Here is a 24121-nt window from a genome sequence, read left to right on the forward strand (position 1 = left end):
ATAGAGAACGAAATGTGAATTTAGTGTTGGAATTCCGAAAATCAGAAGCGGCGCTTTAGAAAAGAAGGGAACAATAAGGTATGAAACTCGCCTCTAGCTCGATGTAAATGTGTGTGTGGTGTTTGTGAGGAACTGGATTGTGAAGTGTCAAGCGACTGCCAGCAAGCGTCAGCTGTTAGGCGGGGCGTGTTAGGTAGGGGAAGGGGAAGTTGCGGTAGCGTGGGACTGTATGTCAGGGGGTGCGTGGGTTTTTCTGGGGATAATGAGCCAGCGTGCTGCGTAATGTTTTGTGTACTAATTGATTTTTAGGTGTTTTTAAGTTATTTATCACTGAAATAAGCATATCAAATAAAATTGTAGGTTTCTCTGAAAGATCATTGAGATTGTAATTAGGATTGTAATACTGATCTAATGTAATGAAACATTGCTCCGTCAGGTCTAATAGTAGGCCTTTGCTCATTGTTTCAATGATGTCCAAATCGTTGCTAATACCGTGAAAATTATGTTTATATTCTTGTATATGCTGGCCTATTGCTGAAAATTTTCTGTACCTAATGGCATTAATATGTTCATTGTATCTAATATTAAATGATCTCCTGGTTTGTCTGATATAAACAGTGGAGCAGTCGTTGCTATTTGGATGATGTAATCTATAGGTGGTGAGCAAAAGTTCTTGTTTTTCTTTGCATGCTGTCTATTTCTGTAGCAGACCACTTCAGAATTCTGAATGAATAAACAAGAGTTGGAATAGCGTACATGTTTACTGCTTTAATTTTGTTCTTGGCATTTAGATAGCTGCGCAAAATCTGATGTAACCTCAATGTAAATTTGTCATTGAATTCCTGTTTGATTTTCTTGTGCTCCAGAGTGCGTTCTCAGCAAATCCAAGGTACTTGTAGGTCTCTGTTTGTGTCATTCCCTCTATTAAAGATCCGGTATGAAGCTCAAATGGTTGGGAGTTTGTGTACTGACCACATTCTATTGTTAGCAGATTACACTTCTTTACCCCTAACGTCATTCCCACATCAGATGAGTAAGAGTCTATTATATTCAGCAGGGCGTTCATTTGTGTTTCGTTGTGGGCATACACTTTCAGATCATCCATATACAGCAAATGAGATATTCTGTGTTTCTTATTGTTATATTTAATGTCAAATCCAAAACCAGTAGCTTTTAGCTTTTAGCAAAACCGCAGAGGACTTAATGAATCTCCTTGAAATATACCACGTTGAATTTTAATTGTTTGGGACATGATACATTTATTTCCTGTCTTAGTGTTCATAGTAACTGCAAAGAAATGAATTATGGCAGGATTGATCTTGTGAAAATGAAGTACTTCTTTTAACCATGAGTGGGAAACTGAGTCAAATGCTTTCTGATAATCTATATACGCTGTGTACAGGTTCCTTTGTGAGTGTATTGCCTGTTGTGTTACAATGGAGTCTATGATTATCTGTTCTTTGCACCCTAGTGATGGCTTTTTCCATCCTTTCTGCTCCTCAGTCAGAATGTTATGGTTGCTGATATGTTTATACATTTCTTCTGTGAGTATGGATGTAAAAAGTTTGTAGATCATTTGTAGACAAGTGATTGGCCTGTAAGCTGATGGATCTTTAGCATTTCCACCTTCCTTAGGTAGGAGGTATGTAATTCCTGATGTTTGAAATTCAAGACACTCTTGAGGATGATGCATGAGGTAAGTGGATTATTGGGCTATTTTCTTGTGCACGCAAGTGAAATGTTTGTACGAGTTCTCCTCGCAGCATTACTCACATGGCTTTCTTCCATGGTATTAAAACTCATTTCTGCATAACCATTGTTGTTTTGCTCTTCCTTAATCCATGTTTTGTTTGTATTGTGGACTGTGTTGGTACACCAAATACGTTTCAAAAAGTCTTCCATGTCCTGCATACTTGGAGGTTCTTCTGCCATAGTTTGCCGGTTTTGCTTGAGCGTTCTGTAGAATTGGCCCTCATTCTTCGAGAAAAGGTTGTTTTGCAACTTCCTAGCTCGAGACTCTTTGTACTTCCTGAGCCTTGCTGCTTTTGCACACAACTTTTGTTTTTGGGAGTCAGTGTATTCTTTGACCTTTTCTCTGTGCTCAGATTCATTTGTGTGAGTGTTGATTTTCCTGAACACATTCCTCAAGTTTCTGTTAGTTTTCATTTTAGTTTTGTTACAGAAGTATGAAGAATGTTGACCAATGGTTTTTCTTAGCTCTTGGATATTACTTTGTAATTGACATTGCCATGGTGGTGGTGGTATTATTATTATTATTATTATTATTATTATTATTATTATTATTATTATTATTATTATTATTATAGTGAAGGATATTATAAAGTGTGTCTAATAATTCTTGCAATATATTAATAATATGAATCTTTCTTTTTGTTCTTTTGGCTGTGAAAATTTATAAATTCCTAAATAGAAGATTTAAAATCCTAAATCAAGGGTTGAATTAACCTAACCTTAGTCTTAAAACCTACAAACCTGAAGCTTGGTTATGAACTACTTTCTCAGATAAATATTTCACGTCAAAGGTGGTATCAGTTAGGAAAAAAATAAAAAAGAAAGAAACATTATGAGTAGTGGGGGGTTTATAGGCACTAAAAACAGTTAAAATAGGCAGGCATATAGGCACTAAAAGTAACCAAAATAGGCAACCAAATATTCGTGAAAAGTTACTTACAATATAATGTGACAATGGAAGGAATTTACAACTAGCAACTATTCATGGTAACAAACATGATCTAATGTAATGAAGAATGTTAATATAAATCTGGTCTCTCAATATCATATGAAGTGATGGGACAGAACTTCAGTGAAGCCAGTTTGGCTTCATATGCTTCGTCTTGCTGCACGTACATAACCTCGTAGCATGTTGGCTACATTTGCTATCTCTTTCCACCCTGAATTTTGTTGCAGGACCCTATTTCGTCAACTGTGGCTATCTTCCCAGATGTTTGCTAAAGACTTCCCCTAACTATTTCTACAATCCTAATAGACTATGAAAGAGGCATGCCACTCTTCTCCATCTCTGTCCCACTAAATACTTGTATGATTTTCGGAGATGCTGAGGTGCCAGAATTTTGCCCTGTGGGTGTTCTCTCGGCAGCTTGCTGAAGTTCGTCTTCAGGAACACCAAATCTGATCGAACCGATGGGAATGGCATGGCTTCCTGCAGTGTTGATACACATGGTATGATTTTCTTTGTATATTCTCTTCAAAAATCTTTAAATGCTAGATGCTTCAGGGTTTGCAGTGGGATACTGCCTCCCACAATTGCAGTACACAGATCTGAAGTAAATTGTTGCTGGTCATTCTTCAGAGATTGTAGTAGAAAGGCTGCATTGATATAGTCTTCTGTGCTAAGTTCAGAGCAATCGCTGTAGTTTTGTGCTACATTATGTGGTATTTTTTTCACATTTGGTCTGAAAAATAAAAACATTGACTTAAGTGACTGTGTTCCTATATCTTAACTTTGTATTTCTATTATTGGGCTAATTGGCATTAATGCTTAGCATACATCATCTCATGCGACTGTGTCTCATACACCAAGGTCAGACAGTTAAGGTGCTGGCTTTCTGAGCCCAAGTTGGCAGGTTTGATCCTGGCTCAGTCCAGTGATGGTATGCCTACTTAAAAGTGCTCAAATACAGCTATGTGTTGGTAGATTTACTGGCATGTAAAAGAACCAGGAATTTGTGATTAATATCTCAAGGGTGGCTGAATCCTGTACAGCAACCATGCATATGGCTGTGACATGACTATTTTTATTTTGTCGAACGCATGTAACGGAAAACATTGTTACATGCTTGACTTCTGCCTTGACATGAATCATTAAGAAATCGTACAGGGAGGAACTCATATGAAGCGGGAGATAATGTTCTATTAGCATGCATAAAGTATCCTTTGGAGTGGTGAAAATCATTTTAATCACAACCTGCTGGACATAACGTTCTTTACACACCCATAACCATGATTTTAGTGAATCAAAACAGAAAAAATGTCATATCTTCGATTATACTTGAGACTGAAGTTAGCATGGACTTGCATTCCTCAAGGTGTACTTCAGAACCAATGTCAGCCATATGTGGTGTTAACGCACGTTACCTACCCACCCGCCAGTTATTTCGACCACACTAGCTAGAATATAATGCATTGGGAAAAATTTGTCTCTAGAAGACTGTCAAAAGGCATTAAGCAGGCAATTATACTCCAAATAGGCACGAACCTCTTATATAGGCATTTATAGCCACAATAAAGTCAATGGATTATTGGTATTGCTAAAAAGAGCCTAAGACAGATTTATATCTTAAAAGCCTGTGTTTCTGTACACAGGAATGAAATAGGGAAGTAGGCATTTTCTCATCCCTCATTAAGAGTTTCACCTTCAACATGTGATCTAAATAACCTATATGGGGTTAATAATTGAATCACTTTTGTGGTTTGAATTTAAGATCATCCATTTGCCTAATGCTGTAGTAGTAGTAGTAGTTGTAGTAGTAGTAGTAGTCTGATGATAGACTAATTTCATTCAGCCCTCCATGCTACCTTATCCCGTGCTAACCTTTTCATTTCTACCTAACTATTACATCCTACGTCTACTCTAATCAGTTTATCATATTCATGACTTGGTTTACTTGTACCATTCCTATTGTCTCTACTTCCCTCAAAAACCAACTGTTCAAGTCCTGGGTGTCTTAAGATGTGTTCTATCATTTTATCTCGCTTTCGGTCAAAATTTGCTAAATCGTTCTCCTCTTAACAGTTCAGTTCAGTATCTCTTCATTAGTCATTCAATCTACCCATCTCACCCTCAGCATTCTTGTGTAACATCTCAGTTCTAAGGCTTCTATTTTCTTTCTTTCTTTCTGAACTAGTTATTGTCCATGTTTTACTTTCATATAGTGCCGTGCTCCAGATGTAAAAGCCTTCAAAAAACATCATTCTAATTTGTATGTGAGTGTTTGAAGTGAGCAAACTTTTTCTCTTAAGAAAGGCCTTCCTTGCTTGTGCTGGTCTGCATTTATGCCCTCCTTACTTCTACCAACTTTAGTTATTCTACATTTTTTTCTGTTCTTTTTTCCAGTTGTTTAAGGTTGCATTAACACATCAAAGGTTTTTGGCGACACAAGGCTGAGACAGGGCTAGGATTGAGAAGGTGGAACTCCAGGATTTGCCTGGTGTGAAAATGAGAAACCATGGAGAACCATCTTCAGGGCTTCAAACCCACCATCTCTTGAATGCAAGCTCTCAGCTACACGACCCTAACCGCGCGGCCAACTCATTTTGTTATTCTACTGCCCAAGTAACAATATCCATCTACTTCTTCTATCATCTGCTTTCATTCCTTTACTTTTGTTTTGGATTTATTTATTTTCATCTTGCACCCCTTCTCCAAGACTATGTCTGTACCACTCAACAGTTTCTCTCGATCTTCTTCAGACTCAGATAATATAGCAGTATCATCAGCAAATCTCAGAGTTGTGATTTCCTCTCCTTAGAATGTGAATATTTTTACAAATTTTTCTTTGATTACCTTTACTGCCTGTTCTATATAAGCATTGGAAAGGAGATAGAACAAACAGAAGCACTGCCACACTCCTTTTGGGGTTGTTGCTTCATTTTCACTGCCCTTGATTCTCATCACTGCAGACAGATTTTTGTACAGATTGTAAATAATCCTCCTTTCTTGGTATCTGATCCCAATCACTTTCAGAATCTCAAATATCTTGGTCTAATCAAGGTTACTGAATACGTTTTCTTGATCTGTGAATGCCATGTATATGGGCTTGTGTTTCTTAATTTGATCGTCTGAGATCAGATGTAACATAATTGTTGCTTCATGTGTTCCTATATTTCTTCTGAAGACAAACTGATCTTCCAACTCAGCTTCAACTTGTCTTTCCATTATTTCTGTAAATAATACCTGTTAAAATTTTGCAAGTGTGAGATACTCAACTAATGGTGTAGTAGTTTTCACACTTGTCACCATCTGCTTTCTTGGAAATAGGTATAATAACGTTTTGTCTAAAATTGGATGGCACTTTATCATACATCTTACACACTAAAAGAAATAACCTCCCATGCTGGATTCTCCTAAGGCAGTCCGTAATTCTGAGGGTATGTCACCAATTCTAGGTGCCTTGTTCGTATTTAGATCTGTCTATGATCTGTCAAATTCTAGCCTCTAAATTGGATCTCCCCTTTCATCAAAATCAACAGCCTCTTCTTGTTCTGGGACATTATCACCGCGCGAGTTGGCCGTGCGGTTAGGGGTGCGCTGCTGTGAGCTTGCATCTGGGAGATAGTGGGTTCGAATCCCACTCTCAGCAGCCCTGAAGATGGTTTTCCGTGGTTTTCCATTTTTACACCAGGCAAATGCTGGGGCTGTAAGTTCATTAAGGCCATTGCCGCTTCCTTCCAACTCCTAACCAATCCCATCATCGCCATAAGACCTATCTGTGTCGGTGCGACATGAAGCCACTAGCAAAAAAAAAAAAATAATATTATCATCTAATTCTTTCCCTTGGATTCAGTTGTAGAATATGTTCCTGTCAATTTTTCTGCCTTGCCTTCTTTGTCCAGAATTGGTTCTCCATCTGAGCTCTTAATATTCATATAACTAGCCTTTCTCCAAAGGTTTTCTTGATTTTCCGATATAAAGCATCACCTTTCCTATAACCATATACTTTAACCTTCAGCATCCTTGCATTTTCTATCTACTTCACTCTTTAGTCACCTGTATTCTTTTCTGCCCGCCTCATTTTTTGCGTTACATAAAATGAATTTCATTGCAAAGCCTGTATTGTTGTTAGTATACTTCTTTAAAGGTACAGTCAAAGGTTCCACTTTTACAATACTAATTTTTTGTTTAATTAGCAATTAAAAACAAAACATATCCTGACTGTACTTTTAAAAAAGTCACTTTTTGTATTCTTTTACTTCCGCTGTCTGCAAATCTGGTCCAATACATCCTGAATTATCGATTGATTCTTACTCGTCCTTGTCTTTCTAACTTTTCTTCAGCAACCCTAACTGATATCTTTCCTTAGGACTGTCCACTCTTATTTATTGTGTTTCCTTCAGCCTATTCATTTAGTCCTTGTGCAACATATTCCTTGAAACAATCCCTGACTATCTTTTCCTTCTTTTCTTTAAACCTATGTAGGTACTATCTCCGTGCATTCCTTAGTTTCTTCCATTTCTTCAGCTTCACATGGCATTTCATGACAACCAAGTTATAGCAGTGTTCGCATCTGCTCCTGAGAAGGTTGTGCAATCCGACAGGTAGAGGTACAGAGTGAAGAAGTACCTTTTAATTAAGAGCACGGCAGTCAACAACCAGGCAAATTGCATCCGGGAGATAGTAGGTTCGAATCCCACTATCGGCAGCCCTGAAGATGGTTTTCCGTGGTTTCCCATTTTCACACCAGGCAAATGCTGGGGCTGTAGCTTAATTAAGGCCATGGCCGCTTCCTTCCAACTCCTAGGCCTTTCCTATCCCATCGTCGCCATAAGACCTATCTGTGTCGGTGCGACGTAAAACCCCTAGCAAAGTAGCAACCAGGCAAAAACCATCTTAAGCACACTACAACAATTCTGTTTCATGTCACTGTCTAAAACTTATCTTACATTCTCTTTTGAGGAAAAATATTAAAATGTTATCACTTTGTGCGAACGGAGTGCAGTTTGTTTAGTATAACATTCCAATTCTTGAGCTGTATTGGATGTGTTATTCTAAAATTATTGATTGATGCATTCAAATTTATCCAAAAGCAAATGAGAAGTGCCTATATTTTGCTTGGCACACAAAACCCTTCTTCTTATTTATAGAAACTGATGCGGTGAAGTACAATACTACGTTATACCAGCCCCAAAGAATCTTATCTTAAAATGAAAAGCATAATATTAAAAATCAAATGGTATAACAAAGGAAAGATAATTAGTCTAAAAGATGAAAAAATAAAGTTATTAGAGTGTCAAAAGCATAACTAACTAACTAACTATTTATTTATTTATTTATTTATTTATTTATTTATTTATTTATTTATTTATTTATTTATTTATTTATTTATATATATTCTGTTTTTTAAATATACTTGCTAATTTATATGATTGCATATTTCTAAATGACAAAACCGTGTACTTCTTTTTCTCTTCTTTTCAGTCTACCGTTAAAGTTGTTCTTCATTTATTATTATGGTTCTTGATTTTATTAACAAAGCTATTGGAGTATCCATTATTACATGCAATTTGATAGATTTTGTTCCTTTCCTAATTAAAGTTTTCTTTAGATAGAGAAATTCTCACAGTTGTATTAATCATACTGTAAAGCACTGCTTTTTTTTTTTTTCCTGGATGATTTAAACTATTACTAATTATTGTATCTGTTTCAGTGGGCTTCCTGTATATTAGATATTGAAGATTATTCTTATGTCTAGTGACTGTTAAATCCAGATAATTAAAACTTTTGTTATGGGTACTTATCCAAAGTGTTTAAATGTTTCAAGATTTCATCAGGTTTTACCTCCTGTTCATTGATAATCACAAAAATATAATCTGCAAATCTAAACCATTTATCTGGACACTTTATTTTGTTTATTATTTTGTTGTTCTAAATCGTCCATATAGATATTCGCTAAAATTCCAGATGTTGGTGACCCCTTAGATTGTTTATAGATAAATATAAAGTAACTGTTTTCCAATACGAAAGTAATTACAGTACTTCACCCCTGCACTCATCCCCATACTTCATGTCGTTGCCTGTCTCTTAAAACATGGATGCTGGTCAGGCTTACGGGAGACATGTATCTTTAGGAACCATTGAAAATTGATATAGAAATACAGTAAAACCTTGATGCATCGTTTTTCAAGGGGGAGGGGGAAAATGACGACTGATGCAGGAAAACAATAAATGCGGACAACATAAAAATAGGGGGAAAGCAAAATAATAAAACACGGGTACTGTATTTGGACATTTTCTGTTATGTAAAATTATTATTATTATTATTATAAAAACAACAATAACGGCATGTGCCCTCTGGAGCCAGGTGCAGGTCTATTGAGTTGTCGTGTGATAGGTGATCTACGTGCATATGAAAATGCGGCCCTTCCTAACATGAATTCTTATTTAATTCAGCACACAAACAGCCTCCGAACCATTGGAATTAACCAAGGAAAGTTAAAATCCTCAACCCGATTGAGATGCCTTGAACCAAAGACCAATACGCGCTAATCATTTAGCTCATAGTACATAGCATAGTACATAACGGTATCAAAATGTTGCAACCATGATATAGGTCTACGCGATGAAGATAAAAAGACTGACTTATATGCTGTTTCATTTGACGTTTCTTTACACATTTCATAATAATTGAAAACCTTTTAAGTTCAGTTCTCTTATTGCAAATTAAGGATATACTTGGATATTACAGCGATAACCTGTACTGTATTTAGGAAAAGATTCCGTAGATCCTTCGCGAACAATAGGTTAGGTACCCAACACGGCGCAGCTCCCGCAGCTTGGCTCAGACGATGTCGCAGAGGTTAGAAATTCTTCTTCTTCTACTTCTTCTCCTCGTTTGTTTATTGGGCTTCTCATTGCGGTTTACCCAGCCACTATTCGTTGTGAGAAGAAATACCATATCTATGAAGGGTGATGAGAAAAATTTGGAGAAATAATCATCATAGTGGTCAAAATGGAGCAGCCAAATCCATGAAAGAAATCCGTTAAACACTAATAGATTAGCAGTATTTTTCCACGATAATGAAAGGATATATATATTGGATTTACAGATGAGCAAAACACATTAAATTCTGATGTTGATTTCTGACAAAAACAAAGAAAGGACTTCAGCAATACGAGGGGTCGGAGATAGAATTAAGCATAATAATTGTTTTTGTTGAAGCGGAGTTAAGATACGCTTGCGAATCGGATCAAATAAGGGGCATTCGAATCGGATCAAATAAGGGGCATTGGAAGATAATATGATTAATTGTCTCGACTCCATTACTGCAGTGACTCAAGTTCGATTCTACTATCTTAATTCTAAATAAATGAGAAGGGGTACACGTGATTTAACCGCACGCGAGTAAGGTTCGTTATATGCCGGCGAGTATAATAATGCCTAGAAAACCAAGGTTTAGTAGGAATCTCTGGTAGTATCCTAAACAAATGGCTACCCCTATCCTTCGCAGATCTACACCAATCAGCTTGCCACATCTGCCATACGTGTGATTTGCAGTAATCCCAAAAATCCATATGCAGTAATGCTAAATGAAAAGGCCATGGCTATTAGCAGCCAAATTTGCTAACGAGTCAGCTTGGCAGTTACCAGCTATGTTCAAATGTCCCGGAATCCAAATTAATGTTACCGTAGTACCGGATAGTTGTAGATCAAAACAGATCTTCCTTATGTTCTGTATATACCAGTTCCAACTGATGTATGGTTTTGTTAAAGCCCGTAACGAGCTAAGAGAATCCGTAGCAATATAAGCCAATTCAACATGAGAATATTTAATTAGTAGCAGAGCCTGTCTAATGGTAAACGCCTCTGCCATAAAGGAGGGCGCAGACGATGGTAGTGTAAATAACTCAGATATTTAGAGATGGCACATAGACAGCCGCTCCAACTCCCACTGGATTGCAATGTTTGGATCCATCGGTAGAGAACACTGGTGAAAGATAATGGACATCCTGAGAATGCGATAGGCATATAGTTTTAAACAGGGAAGATGCAACCTCAGAGGCTGATGGTTTGTTGGAACCCATGGGGGAAAGAATGAGGGGGGAACATAAAAATTTGCACGAAAGGTATGTAAATAATTAGAATGAGAAATCTATTGAATTATGGTGGAATGTAAGCCCGAAAATGTTTTATAGGCCCATAATAGAGCAGGATAACGGGTCACAAAGTGGTCAACAGGTTTCTAGCATCCCACACACTCCACACCCTGTGACTAATTAAAACTTATCCGGCACACGGTGCAATTTTCTCATTTTCAACAAAGTTGGCAGCCCTAGCCAGCCTATACCAACTCAGAAAATGTTGACAAATTTGAGTTTTACACTGCCTGCGGTTTAATTCCTGTATATAGGAATACTTCTAGGGGTCAGTTAGTGGGCCGGGGAGAAGCATTAGCTCCAGGAGGCTCATAGTGAAGTTGCGCATGAATAACCTGCGCACAGCACTCCAGCCTAAAAGATCCTTGTTCAAGATTAGCAACTCAGAATCGCTCATATATTCTCGCGTAACAGGTTGCTGCAATTATATGCTAAGAGTATTGAGCAGTCTCTCTATATTAAAAAAACATTTGTGTATATTTTTGTTACGTACAATCGATCAATGCGGGGAAAATTGTGGCAGAGGACAAATCATTTTTCAACGATCGATGCGATAAAACGATAGTTTGAGGAACGAACGATAGATGCGGGGAAATTTAACATTGGTTCATATGGAACATTTTTGGAACCGAATAAATTGAACGATGAATATGGGAAAACGACAGTTCCAGGAACGATGCATCGAGGTTCTACTGTATAAGAAATTGGGTTTTACTAGACTCCGTTATGGTTTCAACTTGGTTAGTGATAGACTACCCAAGTTATTATGCAAGTGGAAATCATCAGCAAAAATTATTTATGAGAATTACATGTGGTACCCAGAGTTAGTAAATGGGGTATATTGTTTGGCAAGGCCACTGTTATAGAAGAATGGGATTCCATGTAAATTGTGTATCTGTATTAACTCTGCAGTAAAGCTTTGTGGATAAAATGTTGTTAGATATTTATGCCTAGCTGTTCTGTACAGATTTTTTCATTATGCAGCAGATTCCGTCTGCATGTAAAGGATTTTTAAATGGTACATATGTTACACACAGTGTTGGGAAGTAATTGAATAAAAGTAATTGAATTACTTGTAACTGTTACCTTTCTAGTCATTTTTACTTGCAGTTGTTACTTTTCACAAAATGTAATTTTTTCTCATAATTTACTCCTTGAAATAAAATTGTAATTGTTGCATTCTAGTATTCAATATACATCATGCACTCGTTCATTTATTCACAGCTTGTGATTTCTGGTAGCATTTTAGATAATCATATGTTATGTGATCAAGAATGGAACCGAAATAAACATGTTATGGTAAAGGGGTTAAGGAATTTCCATTCCCCTAATTGAATAAATATTTTGAATTATTTGGCCCTTAAAATAATGAAAACACAATTGTGACATGCAAACTTTGCTTGGGAACAATTACTTTGAAAATCTGTTTAGTAATGTCCTTTTCCTTTTTTTTCCTTGTAAATTTTGGTATCATTCCAGCTACATGTGAAAAGGAAATGTCAGTGATTTCCTAAAGACTTGCATTGTATGAAGTAATTGTAATTTTACTGATTACTTGTTGAAAAAGTAATTAGTGATTGAAATTGAGTAAAATATTTCACAGGTAACTATAATTCAGCCCGGTTACTTTTATTTTGTATGTTTCCCATCACTGGTTACACAACACCCAATGTGTTCATACATTGCACATTAACCTTACTGGTATTTATTTAGTGAATTAATGTTAGTTTTGGGTGAATTTATCGATATTATTGCATATTTCTTCAGAGAATGGCTAGTCTGCAATGTTATAATATTACTTATGATTTGGTGCAGCACTGTTTATGCTATTAGATCAGTTATGTTCCAGGCATCTCCAACAACTGTAAAAAAAAAAAGTACCCTGTGGGATGTAAAACAAATAGCATTATTATTATTGGTTATGTTCAGTTCCTTGTAAGTTAGAATGTAATATAACAATACCTATTCTTAAGAAAATATTTAAGGATAGAATGTCACATATATTGTATATAATATTGTACCATTTTTTATCTTACTGTGAAGTAGTTTAGAGAGCTATATTCTAAATGACAGTGTTAATATGCTCATGAACAATTAAATTAAAGATACCTGGCTTGTAGCATGTAGCACCCACTTTTACCTTGATGATGGTGGTGATATGGCATGGCATGGACTCTACAAGACACTGGAAGTGGTGGGGAACCTACTATTCCATGATCACTGCGCAGCCCCCCTATAACCCACAAAGATTGATTGGAGCAGGGTACAGGGCACACACATCCCTCTTGACAACATCCCAGATGTGCTCAATGGGTTGAGATCGGGGCTCTTCAGGGCCCAGGTAAGCAACTTGCAAATACGTGGCGTGCTCATCGAACAGTCAGCCATGATTCAGGAGTAATGGGCTGGTGCATTGTCTTGTCATAGGTACAGGTTGTCTGCAGGGTGCTGGACGTGAACAAAGGGGTGAATGTAATCTGCCAGCAGGTTCCTGTAACATTCACTAGTGAGGGACATTGTGTACCAGGGGTCCCTTTTCATCCCTTGTGAACAGTCCCAGTATGAGGATACCTCCACCACTGACCTAAATTATACTCTGCTGGCAAGAGGGATCCATTGTCCCATGTGCTTGAATTTGGCATGTACCAACTGGTACCTCAATTCGTCTTCCCAGGCGATCTTTTTCCATGCTTCAAACATCCAATGACTGGGTTCCTTTGACGATGTCAGTCGCTATGCCTTGTGACAGGTGTTGACCAGAGGTACCCTTGAGGGATGCTTGCTTCTGTACTCCATGACAGAAAGATGGTTCTGGATGGTATGGCTGCTCACACGTCGTCATTGTTCAGCATTGAACTTGCTAGTGATCTGCTGCACCGTAGCCTGTCTATCCACTCTTACAATCCAAACTAGCCGATGGTGACCCTTATCATCAACACATCCTACACTACTAGAGTTGGCCTGACAGCGGTGGTTTTGCCTGAATACACGTACTCACCAGACGCTTTTGATATTGTGGCCCTTGGAAAGTCCAGTGCTTGCAGAACTTCAAAGATGGAGTGGCCCATACATCTGGTACCGACAGTCTGATCACGATCAATGCCGAGGTCTTGTGTCTTACCCATCCTGTAGTCAACTGTTACTCATACAGCACATATGAGTTCGACATCCTTGCTGTTACATGCCAAGCCTTATTACATTCACCTGGCCGAGCCCCGTTACAGCAGCTATCTGTAATTCAGTTACACATGAGTGTATAAATAATCAAAATGTAGCAACATAGAGATAATTTGTAAAAGTAAGGTAGTAAATACAAGAAACTAAGTCCAATACTAATTATTATCAGATGACTAACTTGTAATGATCTGTGGTAATGTTAATTTTGGCCTCTCTTTGTGGTTCTTCAAACTTAACAACTAGACTGTGGACCAGAGACATTCATCTTGTTTTGTAGGTGTGAGCTATCCAATCCTTGAGTGATAATCCTCTGACAAAATTTGTTAATTTAGTTCTAACAGGTATTTATACAGGATGGACCAAAAGTCATGATTGGTTACTTTATGCCACAATCTTTATTGAACTCACCAATATCAATGGTTGAACATATGCATTATGAACTTACGCAGGCCTGTTGGTGTCATTGTAATTTTTCTAAATTCTGAGTATTCTGTTCATAGTTTTCCACGCAAAGTTGGATGCAATGCTACATGTGACTGCTATCCACTCTAAGCATTTTAGAAATGATTATGCTGAAGATACTGTGAATCTCTCTTTCTAATTACAATGTTATCCATATCATGGCATGATTTTCCTTCAAATAGGACTGCAGTCAGTTGTTGCATGTCATGAGGTCGGGGCTTTGTGGAGGCCAGATGAGAGGTCCACCTCGTCCGATCCACATAGGGAAGTTACTGCGCAACCACTCTCGAACAAGAGTCCAGCATGCCCTGTGGTCCCATCCTGTTGAATAGCGATGATATGAAGAAGAATAACTCTGTCAAGTTCCGAGATCAGCCAGTAAGTCAACATATAGAAGAACGATTCACCAATCACAGAGGTATTGAATAAATGTTGTCTGATTTCACCAGTAACTCTGTTCCATGTAGTGACATGAGGTGGGGTTGTTGGTGAAGTTCTTCAATATAAGGAAGGTTATGTCTGGCCTAGATACAAACATTTTGAGAATGGGAGCTGAGATACACTGCACATTTAGCTGTCATTATGATGTTACAACAAACCGCAAAGGTGTGAAAACAGCAAGTAAAATTTCACATATGTTATATTGCATATCCATATTCCTGTCCCCATGGGCTGAAATGCCTGGTAACCTGCCATTTTGATCCAATGGTGCATCAAAGTTCTTGGAACTTGTATTTTTGCTGATCGCTTCCTTGTTGATTTTAATCGGAAAATATACCATTGATTCATTCAGATGGTATCATCATAAACATATTTTGGAGGTCTTCAAATGGATTTTGTAACTAATACAGAATCAGTCTTCCTCTCCATTTTCTGTAGATCGCTTCCTTTCCTTTTTCATTTTTTACTGCTTTATGTTGCAGAACACAGAGAAGTCTTATGGCAGTGATGGGATAGGAAAGGGGGAAGGAATCAACCTTTGCCTTAATTAAAGTATAGCCTGGTATGAAAATGGGAAACCACAGGAAACCATCTTCAAGGCTGCCGACAGTGGGATTCAAACCCACTGTCTCCCAAATGCATAGCTATGTGGCTCAAACCACGCGACCACTTGCTCGGTGATTAGTTTCTCTGCTGTGTTAAAGTGATGAAAGAAATTTTCCCCGATTCCTTCATACATTTTGAAAGTTCATTCTTTATCATTAAACCATGTTAACAATGAGACGTTCATCAGTTATGTATCTACGTATATCCACTTTCTTCTTCTTATGTTCCCTTCTTTACTTTTTCCGAATTATTTGGGGTCAGTACTATAGTGAATTAAGCCCAGTTTTATGACCAGGTACCCATCCTGACGCCATCCCTATTTGAACGGATTTATTCACTATTGTGCTTCTGTGGTAGTTTGTAGTGCAGTGTCTTGTACATAAATGAAGATGTTTATTAAGATGATCACAAAATTGCCAGCCCCCCAAGCTAGAAAAATCAGCCAAACGTGATTAACCCACGAGGGGTCGCTTTCGGTCGTTTCAACCATTTCTGTTTATTTTGATCAATCCTTCCGCGAACACTGTTTATTATACTTCCTACCCCTCAGTACCTTTCAATGGACTCGTCCACACTTCTGTCACACCGCTGTTATCCCTCTCCACTCCTTCAGTGAGTGACAAGCTGGCTATCCGGTCGTTTCGTTCGCATGCGACTGCTCACGTTACCTGTCTCCGTTCTATTCAACCATATGCGACTCATTGCGTAGACTTATTTATAATGCGAAAAGTGCACTGTTATCATTCATTGTTGAGTAGGGGGAGAAGGAGAATTGTCTAGATGTGTGCCAAATGAAATTAAACATAATTTAAAAAGTATTTTCCATAAACAGAACTTGAATTTTTATTTTCAGTTTAATCAGCAAAATGCAATCTCATTATTATAATTATTATTTTAGAAAGTGTTTGTCTGTGTATAAATAGTATTATATTATTGTAACAATAAATAGCGTATTAAGTAGGCATTTGGTATTTTATTGATTTCCAGTCGAAACTACCGTATGTGACTCCTGATGTTACACTCGGCACGCGACCCCTCGTGGGTTAAGGACCCCGTCCCAACTAGGAATTGAATTGGGGTTCTTCTGAACCCTTGACAGGTTCGACCCTGGCTCAGTCCGGTGGTATTTGAAGGTGCTCAAATAAGTCAGTCTTGAGTCGTTCGATTTACTGGCACGTAAAAGAACTCCTATGGGATAAAATTCAGACACCTCGGCGTCTCTGCAAACTTGCAATTGCAAGTAATCAACTTCATTTTCCGTATCAAAATTTAATCACTAAATTTTACAATATTTAAAATTCTTCCACCGTTTTGATACTTTTTTTGCCTTTTGGCAAATTTATTTGTCAACAGTACATGTTTCGTTCCTTATTTAGGAACATCCTCAGCTGTTATTGTAGCTTAGGTGAATTGCTAAGATTTTAAACACGCTAATTTGCGGGTACATTGATTCACTTAAAAACTACTAAAAATACCAATTAAATTAAATGATATTAAAAACAATGTAGGGGTTAGTGTGTTAATGATATGAGAACGGATGATTACATAGTTGGTCAGCTTAAAAACTATGTCTATTCATTTGAATAGTTGTTAAAAATCTCATTTTGTTACATTAAAATGTCTGTTTGCGGTTAAAAGTTTTAAAAATGTTTGACTTCGTAACACTGTTCAAATTATTGAATGTTTTATCTTCTGTTCCTTCCAGGTAAGTTGTTGTATATTATGAGTTTGCTTATGGTGCCTTTGAGTCTAATGTGGAACTTTGAAGCTGATTGCTGATCAATTTTTGTGAAGGGAGCTTCGTTTCAATTTCTGAAATGAAATGAAATAAAATAAGGAAATGGGAATTTGTTTAAAAAACATGTGTCTTTACGTAATAACAAAATGTATAAAAAAGTTCTTTACCTTGCTATTGTTAGACTCCAATTCTACTGTGACCCTGGAGGGACGTTTGTTGCTGCTTTGCGTCTTGTATAGTAATGGTGTGTGCAAACTGTCGAAAAGTAGTTAGTGGGATGTAAAAACAATAACATTATTATATTCTTCTGAACTGAAGGCCACTACACTGACCATTCAGCCAAGGATCTGGAATACTTAATAATAAACATAATACTACAAATTATTTCTTCGGCCTTCCTGAACTTAACAAGCAAGTTTCAAACCAGAAAATAAATAATTGGTTCACCTGGAGATTTTTGTAAAAAAGATAACTTTTTTGGAAAAAGAGCCATAATTGCAAAACTAATAGCCCAGTTTAAACCATATGTTCAGTTTTGACATAAATTTGTCTGATGGGTGGGAGGAGAGATTGGGGTTCACCTGAAATTAGCAATACAAGACGTATAACGCGATGTTACGTAGCAACCGTGCAGGCTATTGCTATGGCTGGCAGTCATCTGAAATTAGCAATACCAAATGTCTGACACGATATTTATTACCTAGTAACTGTTGATGGACAGCTATGACTGAGAGACATATAAGACATACACTGCTGTTTGTTGAAAGTGAAACACCAAGATCGAGAGCTGTGATCACAATGCAATTTATTCCACATATTAGAGACATGACAAGACACAAATGATTACAATTACAAAACTGTACATGCACGGTGACCGTGGAAATTCAGTACGGCGTAGCGCCACCATGCGCTGCAATCAGAGCCACTAACGTCGTGGCATGGAATCAAAGAGCGCCTGAATATGCTGCTGGGGAATATTCTGACGCGCGGTTTGTAGGCGCGTCCATAAACCATCAACAGTAACTGCAGGAGGACCTGAACAAACAAGGTGCCGACCGACCATATCCGAGACATGTTCATTGGGTGACATATCCGGTGAATGAGCAGGCCAGGGAAGCAGTGGTATCCTTCGTTCTTCGAAGAAGGCTTGCACATTCCTCACCCCTTACGGCCGGGCATTGTTCTGCTGGAATATGGCGTCTGGAACAGAACGGCAGTGCCTCGGGCTGTAAAACTTCCCTGATGTAGCGGTAGCTGTTCAGATTGCCCTCAAGGCGTAGGAGGCGAGATCGCATGTTATGGTATATGCAATTGTGCCCCAAACCAGCACACTTGGCGTTTGTCCGCTATGCCGCTTAACAATACAGTCTGCCCGATGGCGTTCACCACGGCGGCATCTAACGCATATGCGGCCATCACTGTAGGATAAGTTGAAGCAGGACTCGTCCAAAAGCACTACATGTTGCCACTCAGCATGCCAGTGTCTGTGTTCACGTGCCCATTGCAGTCTACGGCATTGGTGATTGCTGGTCAATGGAAGCCGGTGCAATGGCATGCGTACCACCAGTCCGGCCCTCAGAAGACTGCGTCGAACCGTCGATGCATACATCCCTACACCCGTTGCAGTGCTCCAACGTCGAGCCAACACTGTGGACGAAGCTTTTCTGTCCATTACGGCCAAGCAGACAAGATGGCGGTCATCTTGCGCTGTCGTCCAGTACCCTGTCGGCGCAGTGTATGGCCCTCTTCTCCCCACTGGTTCAACGTACGCCTCACTGTTGAAGCAGCATACCCTGTATGAGCCGCAATGTCACGGAACGACAGACCTATCTCCCGGACCCCTATCATTCTGCTCTGTTCGAACGCACTCCCATGCTGATATTCCCTCCTGTGATGTCGGCGAGTTATAGTGACACTTAGGTACACATTTCCACTTCGTATGACTGCTCCGCACTGACCGAGTGTTGTGTAACACTGCCCTGGCCGGTCACACACAGAAGGGCACTGCTGAGCCTACGTGCACGCCATCTCTCTGCAATTTAAAACCCTTATTATGGTTCCACTGTTCTACACGTCCTCTGATTTTGGCGTGTTTCAGACCATTGCTTCTGAGTATTTCACTTTCTTCAAACAGCAGTGTATTTATGATCATTTGATTTTTGCAAAGGGAAATTTGATGCCATTTTTCTTATTTTAGATTATTCTGACAGTCTAAAATTAATGACAGAAAATTCAGTATGGTTTCCCGTGAAGAATCAAAAATTTCAGGCGTTATTTAAGTGGGATTTAATTTTCTCTCAGATATTTCAATTCATGCTTACTATCTTTTTTTCTTTTTTTTCCCCCTACATTTAAATGTATTTAAATGTATCTTACTTTTGACATCACTTAAATATATTTCTTCCTTTAGTATTATGACTAGGTGCTGTAAAACCTTTGACCAAAGGAAAAATTTGGGAACTGTAGGTTTGCCGCCAGTTTAAACTTCAATACAGGAAGAGCACAAACCATACCACCTTCACATTCATTCATGAACTGCGCTGAAGATTGGCAAGATTATTCAGGCTCCGTAGTTATTGAAATTTTAAAAAATCTACCTAGCATTGCAACCATCCCTCTGAAAATTATGGTACAGTAAAACGTCCGTTAACCAAAATGACCAGCTATTCTTTATAACTATAATATTTGTTCGGTTTTCAGAAAAATGCCCTTTTCCAAGGAAAATGATGGTGAATCACTTAGAAATTAGGGATTTTCTATATAAGATATTCTAAAAATAATGTTCTTCCTTTTAATGCCAAAAATCACCATTTACTTACTGCCCAATATTTGGTTATCTGAAATCCTGTAACCCTCCTCTATTTTCATTAATGGAGGTTGTACTGTTTTTTTTTTGTAAGTAGGTGAACTATTCTAAAACTGAAATTGAGCAAAAAAAAAGCACAGAAACTAACAGCTAGGGTTGGTGAGCGCACCATGGATACAGTCCGACTCTGCACAAGAACATGGGGAAATGTTTATGTCGTGTACAACATCCAATCAGAGAAATTGAGGAATACCACATGGGTACAAAATGCATGTGCTGTGGTTGGTACAATAAAATGGCTTGTCTTTACGAAGAGAAATGCTGAGTGTGCACCAAATAAAGTTGTGTACACAAGCTGGAAACATGTCATTAATGCCCCTTGGAGATCAGACCAGGCCTCATTCTCTCCACCATGTGGTGAAAATGAGCTACTCCAAACAAGAATCAACAAAATGCCGAATGTAGTCATTGGCTGGAAGCATTGGAGGAGGAGGGGTAACAGGCATGATCTGAATGTGAACTCCTCGGACAACGGAGGCATGATGTGATTGCGCAGCGAGATCTGGCTGTTAGCGTTACCAACCGAATACTTAGGCTTGACATATCATTTCCGTACACCACTGTAACCCGTAATGCTGTGAGGTCTTAGGAACAGGATCACAGTCAACAACAAGGGTAGAACTAGAACGGGAATCAATTCTGGCAGCTGAAATCCCATCAACTCCCACTCTTTGGCCTTTTCTAGAACATACTTCGTGGAGAAGTAGCACAAAAATCGTGGAGATATGAACATAGTAATGGACACACTAAAAATCTTCTCTTTATCGTTGATAGGTGATCATTGTTCTGCAGGATATTCCACCCATAAAATCTTGCTACATATACTACTGATAAAATGAAACATGCTGCTATTAATGATTGACAAGGAAATGCTTTTAAGCCTGTCACCCTCCATACTGGCATTTGCTGGTCCACCTGCTTGTATACACCATTACTTATATTATTATAAATCAACAGCCTGCTTCCAGTCATTCGACCGGGTCAGGAATGGAATGAATGAAGCCCCATCTAGCGGCGAGGATAGGAATCGTGCCGGCTGCCGAAGCCTGTCACACTCCTCCAGGCCAATGATTAGTGAATGGCAGATGAAACAAAATGAAATGACCGAGCTCGATAGCTGCATTCACTTAAGTGCGGCCAGTATCCAGTATTCAGGAGATAGTGGGTTTGAACCCCACTGTCGGCAGTCCTGAAGATGGTTTTCTGTGGTTCCCCATTTTCACACCAGGCAAATGCCGCGGCTGTACCTTAATTAAGGCCATGGCCGCTTCCTTCCCACTCCTAGCCCTTTCCTGTCCCATTGTAGCCATAAGACCTATCTGTGTCAGTGCGACGTAAAGCAACTTGTAAAAAAAAAAAAAAAATGAAATGATATCGGAGAGTGTTGCTGGAATAAAATATAACAGGGAAACCGGAGTACCCGGAGAAAAACCTGTCCCGCCTCCGCTTTGTCCAGCACAAATCTGGAGTGACCGGAATTTGAACCATGGAACCCAGCGTAGAGAGGCTGGCGCGCTGCCGCCTGAGTCACGGAGGCTCTTATATACACCATTACTTATAAAATGAAAATAAAACGACTTATCATATAAACAGCAATCAGTTAAGGAATGTCCATCTTCGTATTGTAACATTCAGCACTATTAGCTGCCATCCTAGGAGGCCTGGGTTTTATTCCCAGTACTTGGGAATTGCAGAAAGGCTGGTATATGGTTAAAATGGTACATGCAGCTCACTTCCAATAGAGGTGTACCTGGAAAAAAGCTGCACCACCTGGAATGAGGACACTAATCAGAAAAGAATCTTGCTTATCACACCGTCATCAAAATTGGCTGAACTTTTATCAGAACATACACGAACCTTCACCGCACAAGGAATATGAACCTAGGAAGAGTCTTTAATTAGTTTTTACTTGCTACAGGTGTGTTATTTCAGTACAAACACTATCCGATTGTGACTTTTGGCCCATGCTGTTACCTTATTTAGACATTATTTCTATTTGTATTGTATTGAAACTGGCCGTTGAAGTACCTCTGATTCCACTAGGGTTGTGTTCACTTCCTTTTAAAACTACGAGTACAAACACCATTGTTTGTGTGTTTAAGTGTCTTGTGCCATTGTGTTTCTGATCAAAGTAAGCTCATAATTAAAATGTATTTACTTGTAAATTCATAATAAAGGCTAGTGATTCGGGTTAATATAGTAAATGTTGTCTATTTTAAATACATAAAGAGAGATAAGGAAAAGGATACTTGCTTATACAGCTTTCCTATTCTGTTCTCTCTGCAATTTCTTTTGAAATTTTAAGACTGTTCTTTTCTAATTACATTGTTAAAGTATTTTTGTTATATTTTCCATGTTAATGATTCACTTTAGTATTGAAATGGAGGTGTGAATACCAACTTTTTATAAAATATACCATCAAAGTGAAACACTTCTATTAGATAACTCCAACATCAATGTATTATATGTTGTGAAATTCAGATAATAAAGATGGTTTGCCTTACTTCAGTTTTTGTTTTAAATTCCTTGACAAAATGACAGGTCATATGAAATAAGAAGAATGTTTCATAGGGATATTCTTTGGGTCCTGTTTGCAGTTCTCTCCTGGGTCAGGTTATGAATCAAGGACCTCCATCTTTGCCTATCTCTCCATCACACTTTTCTTGCATCCGGTACTTTTTCTGTCATTCCACCACTCTTCTTAAGACTCTCCTCCACTTTCCTGTGGGTTTCTCTATAAATACTTTCTTTGGAACGTGATCATCTCCCATTTGTATCACATATCCATACCATTTCAGACTGCCTGTTTAAATCCTATCCTGGCTTTGCAGTGTATGGGTAGCATGCCTGCCTTGTTAATTAATGGAACCTGACTCTGCCTTAAAGTACCACCTTTAAAGGTACATACCTGTCTTCATGTTCCTCAACAATTCCTTTAAACCCATCCCACAGACTGTTTACATTTTTATTCACCATTTTCCACCAATCATTACTTTTTTTTAAACTCCCTCATGCCAGTCTTACCAATCATTCAGTACTGCCTAATAGTCCTACTTTTAAAACCTTGTATCACATTTAGTTTTAACAACAATAAAAACAGCTTCGTCATCGCTTACACCATCTGTTACTCAGTTTCTCTGAAGACCTCATCTGGTTTTACTAGCACCACGTCCAGAATATCTTCCCTCTAGTTGGTTGCATTACCTTCCTGAGGTTGGAATTTGTTAAATTGATATCACCTGCTAAAATCACTTTCCTTTCATTGTCATTTCCCACACAGCTGATTATCTTATCAAATAATTCTGCATCAGCATCACCAGGTTGGTACATCCCAAAAGACATCAAGTTGCCTATTAGACCTTTAGAGATGAGTCTGACACCTAGAATTTCATGTTGCTCATCCTTATTTTTTTTGCAGCTTATAAATTTCTTCTTTCACCAAAACGAATACTGCTCCTCCTACCGTACCTATCCTGTCTCTACGGTAAACACTGCAGTTCCGTGAGAAAATTTCCGCACCCATATAACTTCTCGGTCATAATTTAATTCCTATGACAATATCTGGTAATTATAACTTTTACATTACTTAATTCTGTTCCATTCTTCACAATACTTCTACAGTTCAACAATGATAAAGGTGTTTTAATTTATTCCACCTATTCAATACTTATATTATCACGTATAGTTGTTACATAATTAAATTCTTAGTTACATGGGACATGTTTCGCCCTCAATTAAGGGCATCTTCAGCCTAAATACAATAATCAAAAATACAACTAAATTAAAAGTGGACGTTAAATACAATCATCAAAAATACAACTAAAATAAAAAGTGGAAGTTAAAAGTTTAGTCTGTTCTTAAAATTCAGAACAATAAAATTGTGAAAAATGATAAAATAAAAAGATGCTAATGGAAAACTGTCTTATGATTAAACTATAATAGTTCCACTTTTTATTTTATTTTAGTTGTATTTTTGATG

The 24121-nt window shown here is 38.1% G+C and overlaps 1 pseudogene; it reads right to left on the reverse strand.

Annotated features, from left to right (window-relative positions):
- Positions 1-13086: 13086 nt before the first annotated feature.
- LOC136863871 (CAAX prenyl protease 2-like) lies at positions 13087-22636 on the reverse strand (annotated as a pseudogene).
- Between the last annotated feature and the right edge of the window lie 1485 nt (positions 22637-24121).

The sequence above is a fragment of the Anabrus simplex genome, chromosome 2, assembly GCF_040414725.1.
Source record: "Anabrus simplex isolate iqAnaSimp1 chromosome 2, ASM4041472v1, whole genome shotgun sequence".
NCBI lineage: Eukaryota > Metazoa > Arthropoda > Insecta > Orthoptera > Tettigoniidae > Anabrus > Anabrus simplex.